The sequence below is a fragment of the Calidris pugnax genome, unplaced genomic scaffold (assembly GCF_001431845.1).
Source record: "Calidris pugnax isolate Ruff unplaced genomic scaffold, ASM143184v1 scaffold13, whole genome shotgun sequence".
Taxonomy (NCBI): Eukaryota; Metazoa; Chordata; class Aves; order Charadriiformes; family Scolopacidae; genus Calidris; species Calidris pugnax.
Window position 1 is genome coordinate 14,737,807 of NW_015090810.1, and position 18,075 is coordinate 14,755,881.

Here is an 18,075-nt window from a genome sequence, read left to right on the forward strand (position 1 = left end):
CCCTCCTCCCCCCCGGCAAAAAAGAGGAGAGGAAGAGATAAGGAGATTTAAAAGTTTAGAATGAACGAAACTATCTTAATGAAGAATTAATATTAAAATAAAAAAGAAGAAAATAATGAAATAGTTACAATATATACACAACCATACCAAGCTCCCAGGATGACAGTCCCATCACCGGCAGGCACTGGGGAAGTCCCAGATTGGGCTCAGCGATGAATGGGAACTGGATTCCAGCTCTGGAGTCAGGAACAGGACAGCTCTGCAGTCAGTCAAAGGCAGATGAACAGACAGACCTCTTAGGACAACAGCCATCGCAGAAAAGGCATTGACTCTTTGATCCCTCGGCTTTTATACTGAGCATGGGGCAGATGGGATGGAATACCCCAGTTGGTCAGGTTTGGGTCACCTGTCCTGTCCATTCCTCCCCACAGATGTGACCCCTCTACGTTTTTCTGCGTCCAACCCCCTAAGGGGCAAAGAACGAAAATTGCCTGACCTTGGTTGTTATAAGTATAAGCAAGGGCCTCTCTGCATACTGTTCCTTGGCATTTAACATAAACATCAGTCTTACCATTCTGACAAAAAGCAGTTTTCTCCACAATATGATGTTAATTTCAGAGTGTTAGAAGAGGCCCAGCTAAAATGTAAAATTACAGAACACAAAATTGGTTCGATTTTACTTCAAACCAGGACATTTTACCTTGTCCTACTCATCTGTTATAAGAGCTTTTGAATGGGGTGATTTACCACTAAGGTAATGTTTGCAAGCGGGAGGTTACATGTCAGGCAAGAGCAGCTTAAAGGTCAGAGGTGTCGTAAGTGATTATCTGTGATTTGGATAAATTATTTTGTAGCTTATGGTTTTAATTTTATTATTTCAGAGGTGAGAGGGGCCTGATGGATTGATTTTGATTTTAAGACTGTATTTTTGAGCAGAGCAAGACTGTTTCAAGCATTGGATTCTTTTATTATTTCTAATATTTTCTAATATTCAGATATTTCTATTTTTTTAAATACTTTGATTAAAAAGTAAAGTTGAGAAGCTGAAGTAAAATCTTAGGAAACTTGAGATCCACACAAGCTCTGTATACGTAGCTATTGAAAGTCTAAAAAAAAGGAATAGAGAGAATGACTTGATGTCAGTCTGCATTAGGGAGGACTGAAATTATTTCTCTGGTCTGCTCTGATCCCTTATGGTCCTTGTCTGTCAGCTGATCTGATGGGTTATATTAATGCCTTTATGAATGACCAGAATGGTAATGTTCTCTTCTTTAAGACGTTTATTACCTGCTTGCCCTGCCCTGTTGCCTTCCTATGGCATGAACATATGGACTCTTGCGTCGACTGAAAGGTACTTCAACCCATCCTTGAATTAATTAATTTGCACGATTTCAGTATTAGGTAGAGGGCTACTTTTAAAATCACAGTAAGACTCCCCCATTGCAAATTAGGCCTCACAGGTCTATAGCAGTATTAAGTTTATTTTCCATCTCAAAGCAATCTATGAGCATAAAATCATTAATTTATGGGATGTTCACATACTGTAATAATGGGGAATACATATACCATTATAAAAAGTAATGTAAATGCATTATTTATAAAGCAACAAGACACTGAAGAATAAGATGTCGAAGCAAAGTGAACAGCAACAAAAGTCCTCTGTTGCCTCTCCTTTTTCTTTCATAGAAAAACAATATTGCTGAAGCTAAGATGATTTGTGTTGTCTATTATAGCAGCTGCAGTTGAGAAATATTTAGGAAGAGCAAGCCACAAATACATAGCCATAACTATAAATACCACCAAAGTAAACAGAAAGCTCAAGTGTTGTTTAATAACATGTCTCCAGACAGACAGCTTTCACAACTGAATAATTTGGTTTCCCTGTTATTGGATTTCTGCCCAAGAAATATTACACCACTAAAACTGTAATGCTGAATTTTGCCCAAGACAAAAAGATCATTACATATTGGGATGAAATTCATTCTCTCTCCCTTGGAAATATTTTGTTTCTTAAATGAGAGAATATCATGTTAAAATGACTATATAAAAGCAGTGTGATTTTGGTTTAGCTGAACTATAAGGTGATTGATTTTGCATTATTTTATTTTGGTGGTATAATATGCATTTTCAGTGAAATAACAGGTAAAAAAAAAAAAAAGAGTTGCCAGGGGCTTTTTTTGGATTAAAAGTATTCATTTTTTTTTAAATCAAATTGCTTTTAATTACAATAATTTGTATTAATATTGTATCTTCCCAGAGTTTATATTAATACTATATTGATAAATAGACAGTTTGACTTTATCAAAAATATTTATACTACGTTCTGTAATATATGAATGAATGAAAGAAAGGATCAAATTGTCAAATATTACATGGATTCCTCCCAGTAATATCTCTTTCATTTGCTCACATTCTGAGTATAGAAACTAAGTTTAGTATCACCAAATAATCTATATAATTGCCTTCATAGTTTGAGAATGTATCTGTTTATGGGCATAAAACATTTCATTAAAGGGCTTCAGCAATTTTTGTTAAAACATATGCCATATTCCTAAGGTCAGAAAATATCTATGTTCTTTCGATTGCATTGAATGTAAATTGCATTCAAACAAAAAATATGCAGCCCTAATAATATTAGAAATGGTGTTTAATGCAACCAGCTATCTATTAACATTAAAATTAATTTTGTCAGGACACTTCAAAGTGGTGTCTGAATATGTGACATAAAAGCAAGACAGCATCTCATTTTATGTGATGCAAATTGAATAATAATATTTTAAAAACCGTTATTATTTTGTATTAAAAATGAAGCTCAAGTATTGTCTTGTTTACAGTCTGGAATCAATTTTCCTCCTGCTGATAACTGGTAATGGGAACCATTTGTGGAGAGCATTAATGAAATCACATTGGGTTTCCCAAGAATAAGGGCAAAGAAATGGTTGTTTACTGTAACTGAAGCTCGAAAGGTTCTACATTAAAAAAAAAAAAAAAAAAAAAAAAGCAAGCAGCAAGCAAATGTGCCTCTTGACAGACAGAAGGTCATAGATGTCTTTGTAGGGAGAGAGGATGTTTGCAGGGGAGGAATGGGATTCTATCCATCCACTTTTTGTAATGTTTTCTATGCAAAAATAAATAAATGAGTAATAAGCGTTTTCTAAATGAAGATTAGGGAGAAAAAACTAAGCACCAAGACTGTTTCTTCTGAAACTGTGATTAAAACGACAGCTTAGAAAAAAATCCTGAATTAGTGAGGCAATGAATTTACAGACCACCAGAAAAAAAAAGAGTACATGAAGGGGTTTAGTTCAGAACAATAATTCCAAGTGGAAGCAGATAAAGTGCTACATAGTAAACTCTTTTGCAACTGTGAAATATGTTAGGTTAAGAAATGTTTAAAATACTGCTAGATAGCCAGGATGAGGCTGAGGAAGCCAGGGCAAGAAATCCGTCCAGGCAGACATAAAGCTATTAGGATAGTTTTGAATAGGCATGAGATTACCCTTCAGAAATTGTATTTCTTACATGAGCTACATTCTTTACAGCTGTTGACTGATTAGAAAAGTCATATATTATGCTTGTGTGGGGTGTTTTTATTTTGTTTGTTTGATTCCTTTTTTTTTTTTTTTTAATTATGCAGTATAAATCTACAAACTGATTCACTGTTTTGTAGAGATTCTATGTTTAAGGTATGGTATCCCTCTGTCTGTGTATTTAAAGCTTGCATTAAAAAGGTTGATTTCATCAAACAGCATGGTAAATTCTCACTATTACTCTTATCTTCTCCATTGTACATTTCAGTATAAAAATATATACATTGTATTATACTTCTTTTATATAGGAAAAGGCCACATTTTAGAAACTGAAGACCAAATATAACTTTGTGTTCTCTCAAGTCTGCTCCTGTGCAACATTGTACTGTTTTGGATTAATGAGCCAATTTGGTAGTGATTTCAGGTGTAGTATTGAAACAGGAAGTGGAACAGGTGTCAACATTTTGGGCTTAATATGCTCCTTAAGTAGGAAAAAAATTATGATTTGACTTGGATGTCTTTTCCTCTTTTGCTTACGCACATAACATCTAAGGTTCTTCTCTTTCTTTTCTTTTTTCTTTTTCCCTCTCCCTTCCTCAACCCCGTACTCCCCCCCTACCTCACCCACTCCCCACACCCCCACACCCCCATTTATTTGCAAATTTGAATGAACTATCTTTTGAAACATTCATCCTTTGGATGAAATTTATGTTCTTCTTGCACAGTAGGACATCACTCATAACATAGACTGACCCTGGCAATTATAAAGAACGAACAATAAAATGATTGCTTTATTTTTTGCAAATTCTGTACCTTCTTAATTGGTACACTCTGCCCTTCCCTACTGTGCAAAGTGCAGTGCAAGGTGTATGAATATTGACCCCTTCTACAGGCTTCTTCGTGTGCCATTGTACCTTTGTGTCCTTCTTTAGAAGAATAAATGAAGTAACACCTGCTTACTGTAGACATCTCAAAATATTAAAAAGATAGAGAACAGTTTCAGTGAACAAGATCTTTATAATAATACTGAGATAAATAATTTAGTTTTGAAAAAGATCTGAAAAGAGAGTAGGGGCTGAATTTGTATAGGTAATGACTGGTAATCTGTAAAGAACCCTGTGTGACAAAGATAGTTACTGCATGCTTACAGGGAACCAAGAGGCCTGAAGGAAAAAAAATAAAAAATAAATAAAGAGACGGCAGATTAATTGGTAGCAGAAAGAAAAAGTCACACCACTGCCACATTCAGCTTCGGGATGTAACAATGCCTGAAACTGGATGAGAGAGATACACATAATACAAAGGTGGCAGTAGATGTCAGACGCATCTGTGAAGCATGTGACACTGTTACAGTTACACAAAACAAAATCATCAAGTGCAAGGGACTTGTTAGAAATGGACTTTCTCCCTTGGGGAAAGGAAAGCATCAAAGTCTGAAATGAGCTGCTCCCACGAGCATTCCCTGCTCTTGCACATGCACGTTTAAAAGATGCCTGTTCCTGACTAAAAATAGATTACAAAAACAGAGATCTTGCTAAGGTAAACTTAATATTCACGCTCGAAACCAGTCAGACAAAAACCCTAAAATTAACTTACTCTATGGTTATTTGTTAAAGTGGGATATTTAGCAAGTTTTGAACTGGCTGATTAATATTATGGTGAATTTTGCATCTGAAGATCTGGAGAGTTTCCAATACCCTAACAATTCCCACAATTTGTGCTACCGACAAATGTTTTTCCTTCTCAAATTTCTTCTCATTTCCTCATTCTTTTGAGGAGGAGTTCAGTGAGCAGAAAATAAATAACAGACTGTTGATTTAATATCTTCTCTGGGCCAGGATTGTTCAAGCCAAAAATAAATGAGGGAGTTGTAAGTAGTTGTACCTTCCTTGCTTCCCTAGAGACTCCTGAGAGTTAACATGGCTACCATGCAGAGGTGTTTTTCTGTATCTAAAAGCTGCAGGGAATATTATCTTGGCTTGATGCTCTATTCACTCTCTGAATTTTAGACTAGTCTGCCTTATTTATTTGTACTTACTGGTGAATTAAAAAAATAATACATGATCCTCATTTATGAGATTAGACAAACTGACTGCCTGAAACAGCTGAAAATGAGTTCTTTTCTATTTGTGGGTTGATTTGCAGTAAATCAACTTGATACACTCTACAAGGGTTTTCCTTGTTCCTGGTAGTTCTCTACCGTACGTTAAGCACACAATTGAAAGCAAGTGATTGTGTTTATGTGTAGAAAATTAATCAAAACTAAAGCTGAAAGAAGAACAGAAGGCCTCCTGTAGGCCAGTGTTTTAGCATAACTGCTTGTATATGGCTACACAGGCTTGCTCACCTTTTGTTAAAATCCCATTTTATTCAGGGAGTGAATAATGCCATATAATGTTGGTGCATTTCTGTTGAGATTTCATCATGCACGTCATTTACTAAATTGTATCAGCTTTGCATGACAGAAAGTTGCTGGGCATTTTATTTTGTGCTCTCACCAGAACAGAGTTTTTTTAATGTGGCAGCCACTGTCAGTCTTCAGTCTGCTTTAACCCTACTTCCATTCGGATCTGGGAGAGGTTGAGCAAAGAATTTCAAATGCAGTTACGGGCCAAGTTTGGCTTACAGGTCTTGCTAGGACAGCACTGTCCCTCATAACGGAGAAGCCCAGCTCCTCTCTGCAACGGTGGTAGCAGACAGCAATCTCTAAGCAGTACCGCCTGGTGTCCCATGGTGCAGCAAGTGAAGATCTGTTTTGTTGGATTTTTTTTTTGTATTCCAGCGGAAGGGATGTCAGTGGAATTACTTTAATAGACTAATTCTTTGGTACAGAGATATATTTAGACTATCCCCAGCGCTGAGGACCTTTGTGTCAGTGTTTTGTTGCTATGAGAGTGGCGCAAGTGTCTCCTGAAGGCTGTGCTCCTACGCCCTGGTTTATGCATCACGTATTGCATCAGGTTTCATCAGGTTTTTGACAAAAAAGAACTGATGTTATTATTAGTTGATATAAAAGGCTGGGTGTCTAGATCTAGACTTTTAGTTGCTTACATATTACTCCAATTTTGCTAGGGAAACTGTAACACAGGTTGCTCAAAACTATTGCCAGTGCATGTTGTTTCTGAATATATTCCCCTGCTTTCTTTTCTCTAATTTTTTTCTCCTCCCTAAAAACTCCCAGATTTGTTTATACAACAAATAGTAAAAATGGGTCTTAGTGCCCGCAGTAAGACAAACCAAGAACATAAATCATAACCAAATCAGAGCAAGATGCTGAGGGACTTGGGTCTTTTTAGTCTGGAGAAGAGAAGGCTGAGGAGGGATCTGATCAATGGTCATAAATACTTAAAGGGAGGGTGTCAATAGGACAGAGCCAGTTGTCAAGGAAGTTATGCCAGTGCTGAATGCGTCTCCATTGTTTCCCTGTTGACACTAGTTTATGTATTTGAAGAAGGTGTGTAATTTTAGAACAACGTTATGGAAACAGAGCACAGTCCTGCTGGCACAACTTCATTATCTCCAATTGAGTTATGTCGAAGGTGGATTTTAGTACAGACTCTTTAATTATTATTTTCATGTAATTTTCACTGAATTTCACTGAATTTCTAGAGTTGGAAGGGACCATAGAGATCATCTAGTCCAACTCCCCTGCTGAAGCAGGATTGCCTAGAGCTAGAGCATGTTACTCAGGACTACATCCAGGCGGGTTTTGAAAATCTCCAAAGAAGGGGACTCCACAACCTCCCTGGGCAGCCTGTTCCAGGGTTCCGTCACCCTCACCGTGAAGAAGTTTCTCCTCATATTTGAGTGGAACCTCTTATGTTCCAACTTGTGCCCGTTGCCCCTCGTCCTCTCGGTGGGAACCACTGAAAAGAGTCTGGCTCCCTCCTCCTTCAACCCTCCCTTGAGATACTTGTAGGCGTTTTCATGTAATAACGGCCTTCATAACTAAAGTAGGTATGCACACTTTGCAAGTACATTTCCAATGTGGGTTTGGTGCAACTTTCTTTACTTGTAGTGTTGAAAGTCTCCCACATTTTCATGTCTTAAGGCAAAAAAAAATCTTTAAAAATTTGCGTTTGACACAAAATTTTTGAAACAGCAGGGTTACGAAGAACATTCTTCAAGGTCATGCATTTTATACCTGTATCTGTGTTGGAAACTTACATCATACTGTTTCATTAGATAATATATACAGTGCAAAAATAGATTTTATTAAACTTTCTTCATCCTATCTTCAAACATTGGCAACAAGAAAGCACTTTACACACACTGTTGGATTTTCATCACTGTTAAACCTCTACATATACGAAACTATGAAGCCCATATATACAAATATATTATGTTTCATTTGCTGTTCTGTACATTTTTTACTGAAAAGATGTCATAGAAAAGATTACACATGCTAACTGGTCTGCTAAAAATCAAACTAATTCTTACAGTATTTCACCAATACCATGTGAAAAATTAATGACATACCAAGACATTATACAATTTGATTAACAACCTAAACAAGCACAGACATTTAGGCTATGGAGTCTGATTTATAACTTGAAACTTCTCTAATGTAGTTCTGTTTATATTTTAATACATTTGATAAGTGTGAAATGCCATTCTTAAAACAACTTTGGTTGAAACAAAGATCTAAGAGAAATGTTGGCTGCCTACCATTTTAAGATTCACTGTTTTTTATCTTGGGCTGAAGTGATTTTTATGGTATTTTTGTATGAGGAGAGCTCCATGCACAAGTATTACACAAGGAGATAACAAAACAAGATTTAGGTTGTTTGAGTGTTATGAAACAGATGTTCATCATGAAATGATCTCAAATTGTGTTGTACTGAATGTCAGGGTGCCTTTTATTGAGAAAAGGGGAGTGAAGTGCTATTATTTTTTACAATTACAGTCTAGCTGTGCTCCAAATTAAGACAAAACAGAAAGCGATACTTCTTCAGTGTGTATGTCTCTGTGTATCTCTGTGTACCTTGATGCCGTAGAATTGTTCTATGAATTGTCCACTCCTACATCACAAATGCTGTTGGTTGCTTAATTTTCCAGTTTCAGATTTTACTTGATTCTTCTTGAAAATTTTACTTGTCTTGTTAGGAGATGTTCAGATTTACTTGATTCTTCTTGAAAATTTTACTTGTCTTGTTAGGAGATGTTCAGAGGATGCAATGAATGGAATTGGAGCATAACATTTAATTAAGAAAAAGCAAATCCACTTGAGACCATTGTCTTAAATGTTCTACGTGCATGATAGCAGGGTGCAATTTAATCATAATTTTTTAATTAAAGAATATGATGTTTTCTGAATGTTGCTCACATTAAAGACCAAGAAAAAATATCAATATCCTTGCACAGTATTTTTGCAACAATTTTCTTGACATTATTTTTTTTTGCATTCTGCTGCTGATCATATATTATATGTACACTTCATTCTGCACAAACAGTGTTAAGCACAGAAACATATAGTCAGATATTCATTGCAAATGAGGTAACTTTGATCACATAGATAAATAACACAACTAAGAGGCAAATTACAGTTTGCAGCATTACTTGCAGCCTGTCCATATGTAGAAACCATATGGTGGTATATGGAACATTTATGCTCATTATACTCAAAAGGCTCAATAAAATCAACCTACACTATTTAACAGCAGAGTATAAACACTACACATGGTTATAGGAAACTAATCATATATAGCACTTTTTACAAAATTTGTCCCTGGGGTTCACGTAAAGGTATTTGCAGAATATTAAAATGACCTCCCTAGACCACAAGAGTGTGGGTATAGATGAGAATTCATTTGATTGATTAGCCAATTACCACAAAGTACTGTAGTTTATACCCTGCATATTAACAGGCATCTTATTAGGAGATGGAGAGAATTAAAGAACTATAAATACATCAAATGGTATAGCACAGTTAAATAAAAAATATGTTTTGGAAGTCATGTTATTCTGGCTTGCCAAGTATATTTTGTGGTTTGGTGAGAGAAGGATGTTTATTTGCTTATTTATTTATTGCAGTGTTTGCCACCTTTGCTTTCATTTCATTCCTTCTGAGTCTTCTGTTTGCTTTTCTACTTGCATCTTTGCATCAGCCCCTGTGGCAGTACACCGATAACCCTGATGCCATCCACGGGCTTCTTTTAACAGAAGGCGGATGCATGGATAGAGTGCCACTGCTGCAACTTCACACAGATCTACAGCCAGTTTTATGTTAAAAGTCTTTTCCTTGGCCTGAGTCTCAGTTCTCTTTGTGAAGATGGTGACTCTTTTAGTAGTAGTGCCTGTGGTGCTAAGCAGATGCAGAAGTCATTAACTTTAATGTTGTTTTCATTATGATACAGATCTAGTTCAGATAATATTGACCCCAATTTTCCCTTTTAACAAGCACGGACTCCTTAAATTGTGAAATATTTGAATGTATCATATAGCTTTTTAATCCTTTCAATAAATTCTATGTGTTTGGGAACTGGACCTTACTTGTAATACCAGGACACAGACGACTGTTGAAGAAGTCATACAAGCTCACTGCAGCTGGGAATTCGTCTTCTTGATACCTAGGGAGAGGCTGATTCTGTAATATTTTTTGTTAAGGATTTCTGGGTCATAGAAATAATAATATATTTTCCGAAATATTGCTTTGAACAGTTAGCAGAAATTAACCTCCAAAACTTTTGAGATCAACCCACTGAAGAACTCCTACGTTTAGATATAAATTTAAAATTAAGAGAAGACCTGAAGTCAGTCTTACTCTCAGACAAATACAGATGTCATTGGCCTGGAAATCTAGTAGAGGTAGGAAAGTATACATTTCTTTCTTTTGTGCACAATTGTGCAATATGGCTTTTTTATTGCAAGTGTGGCTGCATATAATTTTCAGACTAATTTAATTAAAATTGAAGACAATGAATAAATTATATTTACAAAGCCTGTTTTTGAAATCTTATATTACTACCTCCTTTTAAAGCAGAATATTATCATAAATTTAGTGAGATCACTTGTTATTTACAACATCTGTTTGTCTTCTCAACAATATAGAGTCGAATAGATTATTTTATATTTGATTTTGGCTTGACGCGTATATTTCATGTTTGGAAAACTAGCTGTACATTTGCCATGGTTAAAACACTTTGATGTGACAAGACACTAACACATGATTTCTTTTTCTCTCATATTTGCTTGCACTTGTGTTATTAAAAAAAAAAAAAAAAAAAGAGAGAGACCATATTCCTTCCATAGTCTGTGCCAAGCACAGGTTAAGATTAAAAACTCTCTTTTGGAAAATATTTATTTCAGATTTTACAAGGTCAGGTTATAGAAGCTCTTCAGTGATAAAATGACACGAAAAGGCTGTTTTCACTTACAGGAATATATTTGTAACTCCAGAGAAAGGAGAAAGAACTACAATTTAGAGCATCATGTCAATACCCATTTACAAATATGAAAACTAAATTGAAATACCAGATCAACCCTAGAGAACCAGATGAATTATTATGAAGAATAAATCCTGTTACATTAGCTGCAACAAAAGGCAATTAATGAATTCAAGGCAAATTAGTCAATTCAAGAACTGTGCAAATATACTTTCCTACTAACTAGCTCTTCCATACCACCTAGTGCCTAACTCTGATTATGCATTTCTTTGTGATGTATATCCCAAAGTGTAAAATTTCAGTCAGAGCTATAAAGGCACATTAGCCAAGGAGTTAAGCAAATTACTTTGGGCGTGGAATATCTCTGCAATTTAAGTCTTAAAATGCCTACACGGCATTTGTTTTGGATTTGAAAAATATGTTAGGTAGCCTGAATTCTCTGAGAAGGAGCAGCAGCAGCATGTTGTTAACACCCCGCCAGCCTCATTTTGCTTGCAGTATTTGTTGTCGTGAAAGCATGTCACATGGACATCCAGTTCCTTCAAAAGTATTCAAGGTCTGTTCAGCTCACAGGCATTGAACCCCTAAAGCATTGCTTGCTTTTTAAATTAAAAGTCTTTGTCATATGTTAGGGAGCTTTTTAGTATAGGTAGGCAACATATTCAGTGTTCAGTGATCGGTGCCAGGCTCACAGAACTGTTTTGAGCTGTTTCCTTCTGAAATTGCTGGTGCAAAACAGTAGCAAAAGCTGATAATCCTCTGCTTCATCTGGATGCTCAGTCTTAGACTTGCAAATACATTTATTTACAAGAGAAGCTGAAAAATATTATTAAAAGGTTAAGTTTATCTTCGCATTGTTCTGTACTGATGCTTGGAGAAGTTTCTGCAAGTTGTTAACGCCATTTTTCAGGAGGGACAACTGTTTATGAGCAACAAGTGCTTTGATTTGTAGTGGATATTCCTTCTCTGAGAATATTTAGGGCAAACTGTTAGATGTGGTGCAGCTTATACCTACTGTACAGTAAACTTAAGCTATCTTATTTTCTGCAGAGTATTTGTCCTTTGAGAATTAAAACATCTTCTATTTTTGTGGCATTACAGCTATTGTGACACAATTCTTTTCCACTCTAAAATATACAAGTTTTCACAAGGAAGCACATTGATTCCTAAGTTATACTATATTGGAGGTTTTTTTTCACCAACCTTTTATCTTTTTATACTTTTACTAGACCTTGGAGATTTTGCCAGAAGTTTTGAACAGTGCAAATGTTCCTGAGTTTTGCTTTTCTGTAGACAAATAGCAAGTCCTTTCATCCTTCCCTAATGCTGATCTTTAATAAGAGACTAAATGCAGATCAACACCTCACGGAGCAATACTTTATTCAGTAAGTATCTAATAAGTTTTTTACTGTTGAATTGAGAATAACAGGAACACAACCTCCATGAATTGACCTTTTAGCTTCAGCTGAGAAGCTATCTACTGAGTAATAATTATAAATAAAGAAACCCCAACAAAAAGGAAGACAACAAGCAGAGGCAAGAGAACAGCAAGGTTTGGCTGCTCCATGAGGTAAAATGTAAGCAAGAACCAATGGCAACAGCAAAGCAGGAAGGACCGATGTCCTCACCAGCAAACATGCAGTCTGGCAGCACCTGAACAAGGACAGAGCAGGACCAATGAGAGGAGACAGGTTTGGGCAACAGCCCCATAATGGCCATGCAATTCCACAGTGAGAAAGCAAGTCCAAGTCCGAATCCAAGCCTCTAAGTCATACGAGCAAGGCAAGGATCAGCAAGGTAAGGGAACAAAGTACAGGAGTATCCATGGCATAGCACAGAGAAGGGGCAAGGCTGAGGGCTGCAGAGCCTCTTGATGTGTTCAAGATGCTGACAACAAATGCCAAACTTACCTTGGAGTGAACCAAATCCATATTCAGATTTTCCAGTGAGACATGAGAAAGTAGGAGGGGAGAAGGGGAGAAAGGCAAATATTTGCTTTGGCACAGCGTGTCCCACTTGTTATGCTGAATATTCATAAAGAAGCCAAGAAAGCTAATTTCCCAAAAATGTCAGCGCTTGCGCTACTCCTCTTTTGCACAAATGAGCAGGTGGTACAGCATATGTGTATGATGTGTGAGTTCCAACTTTCAGCTCATTCTTCTTCGCAGAATTCAAGGCTACATATCCTACATCTTAGGCTGTTCCCTGTATGTCATAGAGAATAAGAAAAGGCATGTAATAGTATTAGATGACCTGATGCCAGCAGCAAGGCAAAAGTGTGTTATCTTCATCAGGTAACTTGGCCTGTTGCTCTAGACTGATTGATTCGTGCATTTTGACCACATTTGAGAAAAAGAATAATTGCCTTATCCTAAGAAATCCACAGCCATTTTAGAAGACTGCTTCGTGGTGATAACCATTCCAGCTAGGTCACTTTATTAATTCAAGAATATTTGGTATTCTAATAGGCAGAGTCCTTCCAGGAGCTTAAATAAAAGCTTAAATAAAAGCTTCAGCTAGCAAGCAAGGCCCCCTAATTTTAACATTCAGGATAGCATTTTCAATGGAAAATTATAATATACACAGACTAACTGCCTTAGAAAATTAAAATTAAAAAATTAAAGTATATATTGATACTGACATTTTGAACACTCACAAATTCTTTTGTGAGTGTTTTCTTTAGAGATTTTTTCTTCATTCCTGCTAATGAATGATTTTTGCTCTTATTTAAAGTTGGCTCCTTTAATATATCAAATAACATGTCTAATAAATTGCAAGGACCTTAATTTGCATGTAAGTTCAACTGCTGGTCTTGGGGATCTTAAATTAAATGAGAGTTATACTCCCTGACTTATTCTTATTAATTTATGATGAGAATGCTAGGATTTTTATTTATTTAAGTTGTTCACTGCCTGTTCAGGAGAATAGGATATTTCACAAATTGAAATCATGTAAACACTTTTAATAATGGCTTTTTGCTTTAGATGGTATCTATATGCCTAATGTTATTGAAAGCCAGAGGGGAGAGATGGAAAAAGGAGACTTCTTTAAAAATCCCTGAATTTTAATTTTTTTAGCTTATTTTGGAAAAAAAATAAATCTGTCAAAGGCTAACTGAGGGATGCACAAGTTAAAAAGTATACTCATCAAAATAAAAATTAGGTTTCTAGGTCTTTTCCAAGAAATGTTAGCGAATAAAAGTAACATATCATCTGCATGTGCTTTTTTTACAGAAGTCTGGTAAAAGCAATTGAGAGTTCAGCCAAAAATTAAAAAAAAAAAAAAGGAAGGAAAAAAAAAAAAAAAGGAAGGAAAAAAAAAAAAAAAGGAAGGAAAAAAAAAAAAAAAGGAAGGAAAAAAAAAAAAAAAGGAAGGAAAAAAAAAAAAAAAGGAAGGAAAAAAAAAAAAAAAGGAAGGAAAAGAAAAGATAATGCTGTACTCTTTGCTTTGCTTTATTGGAATATGTACAAATACTAAATACATTTAGAAATTTGTTCAGTGAACATGACTTAGTATCTTTGATTAGCTTAATCTTCCTAAATAAAGGCATTTAAGTAAAAATGTATGGAAACATTGATGGCAGATTTATTACTGCTACAGATTAATCGGCTACAAATTAATTTTAGTAGAAAATCTCGATGTCATAAACTATTATTTGTCACACCCCACTAGCACTATCCTAATCTACAAATAAATAAATAAATGCAGTATTGACAGAAATACCCAATATCATATATATTACAGTACAACATCTGACTCTTTCTTCTGATACAATTTGCTAAGTAACTACCTCCATGGACAAGTTGCACAAGAACATGCTGTTATACAGTACACACATTTCTCTATTAGTTCATCAGCTGTCACAATTTCAGACCATTGAATTTTGATGAACAATGATAAAACAGAATCTTTGATGGCTTCGCAGGGAAAGAAACCTGCTTTTTCCATAATAATTCTCCTTATTTCTATGGACAAATTTTCCCTTTTTCTTGGCTATCAAATCGTATATCTATACTAAGTCTTACCAACATTTAACTCCTCAAGGAAGAATATGGATTAGCCTCTTTTTGGAGGTCACAATCCACTTCGATGTACATAAATCAATATACATAAGTATGTTTCTAACAGATTAATGTTAGTAGCTTCTGGAACTGACAACTTTTTTGATATTTCTTAGTTCTCTTATTGCTGGAAGGCTCGATGAAATTTTCCTAAGATTATATTTGATTCAGGGAGTGTTTTTGAAGAAAATCTGCTTAGAGATGAACTAATATAAGTTTTGTTTTCCTAAATGATAAAATCTACTATAAATATAGTGCTGTGGATGAACATTTGCTCTGGAGTTTAGTACATATCCAGAATGAACTGTAATTGATCACTTCATATAGCATTTACCATTTACCTGTAGCAGAGAATCTGAAACCACTGATGCAAACACATTTTGAACAGCAAGAGTGGATCAGAGTGGATCCCACAGGGTGTTTTCTTGCAGTAATGACCTGTTAGAGCTTGATGTAACCTATCTACCCACTTAGATATGTAAAGGTCTGTGTGTGCATTTACTGTAATAATAGGTCTGAAAGATGTGTAAGTAAGCAAAGTGATTCTAAGTGTAATTGCCAGAAGAGAAGAACATGGTTTCACTACTTACCTTCACACAGCAACTGATGTTTGGTTTTTATGTCACCTACAGATATATTTTCATACCAAAGGCATGAGAAAAAAACAGAGCAATCTCAAGTAGATACTAACTTTGAAGACTATTGCAGACTAAAATCACAAATTGTTCACCTGTAAGATCACCAAACATTTATTCAGACATTTGTCAAGGTATAGTTTCCTGTCATGCCTAATCCTAATAACTAAATCTAATAACTTTGAGATGCCGCCCAGTCTTTTTTCTTCCCCTTTCCCTGTATCATCTCTCTTTATGCAGCCTCCCTGAAGGATGAGTTGGTTCAGCTCACTGATGACAAAAATTCTACTTCTCAGCATGTGGGAGGAAAGAGGGCATTGCTTTTCTATCAGATGAGTGAATCAGCCAACTCCTCCTGTGGGCTCAAGCTTGCAAGTGCAGACAGGAGCACGTAGGTGGCAAACAGGACTTTCAGTAGCTGCCTGAATTTAGATACAGCGAAAACTCTGTCCTTGTTATTCTGAAGATGAGAATACATGAATGCATGTAAGATTACTCGGAAAATCTTCAGCAGAAATCACATGGCTAAGCAATTTATTCATGCACAAAAGAGTTTTTATATTTGCAAGCAGAATAGCATGTGCCACATATACCACATTTGTGAACTAAGTCTGAAGTCACCACTTTGGCCAGGTGGCAGGCCCTACAAGCACTTATAAGAACAAGTCACTTATAAGAACTCAGCAATAAGGTAACAGACACCAAGTCTGTCTTTTGCCTGGCAATTGTTTCTGTGCAGCTTCTTGTGCAGATGGAGTGATGTTCTGTGTTGTTCCATGGTTAAAGTCTAATAGTATAGCAGTAATTGGATGGCTTCCATTAACTGCTTTCACTAAGTGCTGGAAAAGAAGTAGAAAAGTGGCTCTAGTCTCAGCTAGAGCTGGGAAACTCCCAGCATAGACATCTGCCTAACATTGGGTGCCCTTCTCTGCTCCAGTAATTACTTAAGTAACTGCTGTGAGTTCCTGCTTGTGGTAGGTTAACTTGACTGAGGGTCATAATCCCAGCCACTCTCTCTCTTTCCTTTCTCAACAGGACAGGGGAGAAAATGGGATGAAAAACCTCATGGCTCAAGACAGCAACAGGGAGATCACTCACCAATTACCTTCATGGGCAAAACAGTTTCAACTTGGGGAAAATTAATTTTCTTTTTGCCAGTTAAAATAGATTTGTATGGTGAGAAATAAATACAAAAATCAAAGCAAGTCCTTGCCCCTGCCTTTTTTCTTTCCCAGACTCAACTTGACTCCTTCATTCCCAACTTCTCTGCCGCTTTCCCCCTGAGTGATTCAAGGCATTGGAGAATGTGGGTTGTGATCAGAACGTAACAGTTCCTCTCTGCTGCTCCTTTCTCCTCTCAATTCTCCTCTGCTCCAGAGTGGGTCCTGTCCTTGGACTGCAGTCCTTCAGGGTAAAACTGCTGGAACATGGGTTCCTCTATGAGAAGGAGTGTGGGTATCTTCTCCTTCTCTCTAGGAGCTGCAGGGGAGTCTTTGCTCCTTCTTATAGTTTTATTTTACACTTTACACTTTTTACACTTTTTTACACTCCCAACAGCAAATTCTATCAATGTCTTGAAACCATTTCTATTTTATCTTTTAGAAATTAAAATATTTTGTACATAATAGAACTTTACTACAGATATTGATTTGCATTATTGCACAGAATTATGAAGCCCTGTGGCTCTTCTCATTCATTTTAAGATTAAAAAAATTGTTTGACCTGCAAACTCTGATCTTGGGTAATTTATAAACATATTAAACAGGAGGCTTAGCTGAAAAAAAATTAAAAAAGAAAAGAAAGAAAGAAAAGAGAAAGTGTGGTCTGACAATATCTGTGTCATCTTTCTGCTCTGCATGAGTGATCCATTTTACAAGTTCAATATCCTGACCTTACCTTCCTTGATCTAGAATCTCATTGCAAGACCTAGGTATGCTTCTAGTGTGATCCAAATATTTATTAGCCTGTAAATCAAGCTGGGTGTAGGGTTCAGCTGTCTTAACCCTGGTCAGGGATTATTATCTTAAAACAAAAAAAAAAGGAAGATTTTAATTTGGAAGGAGAAGGGAAAATAAAGACACTTAATCATCAACAGGCTCTAATTTTTATTCTAGTAGGAAAAAGTTTCTCCTTTAAATTGTACATAAGAAAGAGACTGAGAGAGAAAGGAATGAATGAGAGAAAGCAACAAATATTTCTTTGAAATAGCAGCTATTATTTCTTTGTAGCTAAATTTTATTTTTGTAGCTCATATATCTAACAGTTAATGTTAGCGCTCTTGATTTTTGTTTTCTTAGCTGAGGGTGAAGCTCATATGCCAGGTGAAGATGAAGTGTTTCATTTTTATCATGAGGTGCACCAGGCAAGGTCAACTCAAAATAAAGGAATGAAATTAAATTTTTCTGATTATCTACGTATACAATGGAAACATGTATTTTGATTTGGTGTTCTGGATAACTCAGAG